General features: G+C 53.1%; 1 non-coding gene across 1 annotated transcript in view; it reads right to left on the bottom strand.

The window, feature by feature from the left end:
- The window catches only part of LOC126435745 (small subunit ribosomal RNA), a 1,909-nt gene extending 230 nt beyond the window's left edge, over positions 1-1,679 (bottom strand). The window contains exon 1 of the ribosomal RNA XR_007580169.1: positions 1-1,679. This exon is cut by the window's left edge and continues 230 nt beyond it. This is a non-coding gene — a ribosomal RNA (small subunit ribosomal RNA).
- Between the last annotated feature and the right edge of the window lie 3,321 nt (positions 1,680-5,000).

The raw sequence follows: 5,000 nt of genomic DNA, 5'->3' as shown, positions 1-5,000 counted from the left end.
TCGTTCATGGGGAACAATTGCAAGCCCCAATCCCTAGCACGAAGGAGGTTCAGCGGGTTACCCCGACCTTTCGGCCTAGGAAGACACGCTGATTCCTTCAGTGTAGCGCGCGTGCGGCCCAGAACATCTAAGGGCATCACAGACCTGTTATTGCTCAATCTCGTGCGGCTAGAAGCCGCCTGTCCCTCTAAGAAGAAAAGTAATCGCTGACAGCACGAAGGATGTCACGCGACTAGTTAGCAGGCTAGAGTCTCGTTCGTTATCGGAATTAACCAGACAAATCGCTCCACCAACTAAGAACGGCCATGCACCACCACCCACCGAATCAAGAAAGAGCTATCAATCTGTCAATCCTTCCGGTGTCCGGGCCTGGTGAGGTTTCCCGTGTTGAGTCAAATTAAGCCGCAGGCTCCACTCCTGGTGGTGCCCTTCCGTCAATTCCTTTAAGTTTCAGCTTTGCAACCATACTTCCCCCGGAACCCAAAAGCTTTGGTTTCCCGGAGGCTGCCCGCCGAGTCATCGGAGGAACTGCGGCGGATCGCTGGCTGGCATCGTTTATGGTTAGAACTAGGGCGGTATCTGATCGCCTTCGAACCTCTAACTTTCGTTCTTGATTAATGAAAACATACTTGGCAAATGCTTTCGCTTCTGTTCGTCTTGCGACGATCCAAGAATTTCACCTCTAACGTCGCAATACGAATGCCCCCGCCTGTCCCTATTAATCATTACCTCGGGTTCCGAAAACCAACAAAATAGAACCGAGGTCCTATTCCATTATTCCATGCACACAGTATTCAGGCGGGCTTGCCTGCTTTAAGCACTCTAATTTGTTCAAAGTAAACGTGCCGGCCCACCGAGACACTCAATAAAGAGCACCCTGGTAGGATTTCAACGGGGTCCGCCTCGGGACGCACGAGCACGCACGAGGCGGTCGCACGCCTTCGGCTCGCCCCACCGGCAGGACGTCCCACGATACATGCCAGTTAAACACCGACGGGCGGTGAACCAACAGCGTGGGACACAAATCCAACTACGAGCTTTTTAACCGCAACAACTTTAATATACGCTATTGGAGCTGGAATTACCGCGGCTGCTGGCACCAGACTTGCCCTCCAATAGATACTCGTTAAAGGATTTAAAGTGTACTCATTCCGATTACGGGGCCTCGGAGGAGTCCCGTATCGTTATTTTTCGTCACTACCTCCCCGTGCCGGGAGTGGGTAATTTGCGCGCCTGCTGCCTTCCTTGGATGTGGTAGCCGTTTCTCAGGCTCCCTCTCCGGAATCGAACCCTGATTCCCCGTTACCCGTTACAACCATGGTAGGCGCAGAACCTACCATCGACAGTTGATAAGGCAGACATTTGAAAGATGCGTCGCCGGTACGAGGACCGTGCGATCAGCCCAAAGTTATTCAGAGTCACCAAGGCAAACGGACCGGACGAGCCGACCGATTGGTTTTGATCTAATAAAAGCGTCCCTTCCATCTCTGGTCGGGACTCTGTTTGCATGTATTAGCTCTAGAATTACCACAGTTATCCAAGTAACGTGGGTACGATCTAAGGAACCATAACTGATTTAATGAGCCATTCGCGGTTTCACCTTAATGCGGCTTGTACTGAGACATGCATGGCTTAATCTTTGAGACAAGCATATGACTACTGGCAGGATCAACCAGGGAGCTGCGTCAACTAGAGCTGAGCAGCCGGCCGCCCGGGAGTGTGTCCCGGGGGCCCGCGCGAACACGCAAGCGTCCGCTCAATTATTCTGCAAACAGGAGGAGGCTGAGCTCCCCTGCACAACACACCTCGAAACCCTCTCAGGTCCCGGCGGCGCGCAGCGCCGTCCTAAGTACTTGGTCGGGTTCGAGAGAGGCGCAATCGCCCGGAGTTAGGCGAGTAGACGCTTTAGGTGCGACCACCCGTGCTCCCAACTGAGCTTGCCGCTGCCGACAGAGGCCCGGGAGCGTGCTGTCGTGGCATTGCCGGCGGGAGACAACACGCGCCACCTACGGTGACCGGCAGCTCCAACGCCAGCGCCACAGAAGGACAAAAGCCCCACTTGGGTGCCGAAGCGAACTCTCCCAGCACAGCGCACGCGCCAACACGTCCGCACAGCTGCGATACAAACCACCTGCGAGAACCGCTGGGGCGACCGAGCAGCAGACGGCGTCGCGGCGCCGAGCGCCGGGCGGCGGCGCATCCTCAGCGCACACAGTCCTCAATCGGACCAGCACACTGCAGATGGCCACCGCGCTTCGCACCGGGCCCGCGAGGACCTACTTTGGCCGCAAGGCGCCGCGAGCAGGGGGCGCCGGCGCGCAGCTGCGCCGCCTGCCGCGTCCGTCGGCCGGCGCGCCTGCCACTGGCCGCCCCCACCAGCCGGCTGTAGCGCGTGCGCCCACGCACCGCGCTGCCAGCACGCCGGGCGGCCCCCCCTCACCGGCCGGGGACGGTCCCACCCAGCCACCGCCGCGTATCGCCTCACACCCAGATCCCCTTTCACGTTCGTGGGCATGGTGGGTCCCCTTTCACGTTCGTGGGCATGGTGGGTATCCATGAAACAACCGGTTAATAGCTCGACCGATCGTCGCCAACACTGATTCACCTCTAGCGAGAACAACCGCACCACAACGGGTTACCAGTTGTTCATTTGCGTAACGTCACCAGCAAACGTAGACGTCCATCGCCATTTGCAACGAGTATTGCATGCCTGTGTCAGGTGTCACAACACACTACGTCTGCCCACATAGACGCAACAACATGTGCACGCCTAGAGAACACGTGGAAGGTAGCCCCCGTACGTATGCGGTGTCCATTGCGCGAACGACTGTCAGCCGGCCTCTGCAGCATGTCGCAGATGTGGAACGCGGTGCAACATGCTATCACAGTGTGTGAGAAGAGACGACTACGTCCGAATACACGCTCCACTACATCAACAGACTGCTCATGCTGATCGCCATCCAGGGCGTCCGTTCCTCCCACACGTCTGAATGGCGTACCACACTGCAATCCAGCTCCTAAAGGGAGACGACACGTAGCTGCGTCCACAATATTTGGACTGTATGGTCCGCCGTTGCTAGGCGCAGTCGTCGTACGGTCACACATGTGCCACGATGTATCATTCAGTACATACGGACCAATGTGCAGCACAGTTTGTGGGTTTTGCGTACATCCGCGGACAGGTGACAGGCCGTACCACAACGTAGGCTGAGTACGTCGGCATGCGAAGGGCATTGAACATGCAAACTTCTCAACGACCAGCTTGCGAAGGCAGGGGGGAAGGGGGGGGGCATGTACGTCCTGCTGCTATCCACATTACAGTGTATAGCAGGAGCATGTGGAAAGTCAGCAACACTTGCAAGGTGTTTAACATGACGCGATACACAGGGGACCGGGCAGTGCGAATAGCGAACTATATTGCGAGGGTTGCGGTTAGGCAACACTACACTAATTTAACGAGTTGCATAACAATTACAGAGCAGGTTCAGCGACAACGTGCGTCAGGTTAAGGCGCAATATAGGTTAGGTTGAGGCGCAATATGGGTTACGTTAAGGCACAAATTAGGTTACGTTAAGGCACAAATTAGGTTACGTTAAGGCACAAATTGGGTTACGTTAAGGCACAAATTGGGTTACGTTAAGGCACAAATTGGGTTACGTTAAGGCACAACATGGGTTACGTTAAGGCACAACATGGGTTACGTTAAGGCACAACATGGGTTACGTTAAGGCACAACATGGGTTACGTTAAGGCACAACATGGGTTACGTTAAGGCACAACATGGGTTACGTTAAGGCACAACATGGGTTACGTTAAGGCACAACATGGGTTACGTTAAGGCACAACATGGGTTACGTTAAGGCACAACATGGGTTACGTTAAGGCACAACATGGGTTACGTTAAGGCACAACATGGGTTAGGTTAAGGCACAACATGGGTTAGGTTAAGGCACAACATGGGTTAGGTTAAGGCACAACATGGGTTAGGTTAAGGCACAACGTAAGTTAGGTTAAGGCACAACGTAAGTTAGGTTAAGGCACAACGTAAGTTAGGTTAAGGCACAACGTAGGTTAGGTTAAGGCACAACGTAGGTTAGGTTAAGGCACAACGTAGGTTAGGTTAAGGCACAACGTAGGTTAGGTTAAGGCACAACGTAGGTTAGGTTAAGGCACAACGTAGGTTAGGTTAAGGCACAACGTAGGTTAGGTTAAGGCACAACGTAGGTTAGGTTAAGGCACAACGTAGGTTAGGTTAAGGCACAACGTAGGTTAGGTTAAGGCACAACGTAGGTTAGGTTAAGGCACAACGTAGGGTAGGTTAAGGCACAACGTAGGTTAGGTTAAGGCACAACGTAGGTTAGGTTAAGGCACAACGTAGGTTAGGTTAAGGCACAACGTAGGTTAGGTTAAGGCACAACGTAGGTTAGGTTAAGGCACAACGTAGGTTAGGTTAAGGCACAACGTAGGTTAGGTTAAGGCACAACGTAGGTTAGGTTAAGGCACAACGTAGGTTACGTTAAGGCACAACGTAGGTTAGGTTAAGGCACAACGTAGGTTAGGTTAAGGCACAACGTAGGTTAGGTTAAGGCACAACGTAGGTTAGGTTAAGGCACAACGTAGGTTAGGTTAAGGCACAACGTAGGTTAGGTTAAGGCACAACGTAGGTTAGGTTAAGGCACAACGTAGGTTAGGTTAAGGCACAACGTAGGTTAGGTTAAGGCACAACGTAGGTTAGGTTAAGGCACAACGTAGGTTAGGTTAAGGCACAACGTAGGTTAGGTTAAGGCACAACGTAGGTTAGGTTAAGGCACAACGTAGGTTAGGTTAAGGTACAACATAGGTTAGGTTAAGGTACAACATAGGTTAGGTTAAGGTACAACGTAGGTTAGGTTAAGGCGCAATGTCGGTTAGGTTAAGGTACGATATAGCTTAGGTTAAGGTACACATTGTTGTAGGGAAAGGTGTATTTGGGGGGGGGGGGCGGCGGCAGGTTCGTTGA

This window comes from Schistocerca serialis, unplaced genomic scaffold, assembly GCF_023864345.2.
Source record: "Schistocerca serialis cubense isolate TAMUIC-IGC-003099 unplaced genomic scaffold, iqSchSeri2.2 HiC_scaffold_1217, whole genome shotgun sequence".
Taxonomy (NCBI): domain Eukaryota; kingdom Metazoa; phylum Arthropoda; class Insecta; order Orthoptera; family Acrididae; genus Schistocerca; species Schistocerca serialis.
This window is presented reverse-complemented; position numbering and strand designations above follow the sequence as displayed.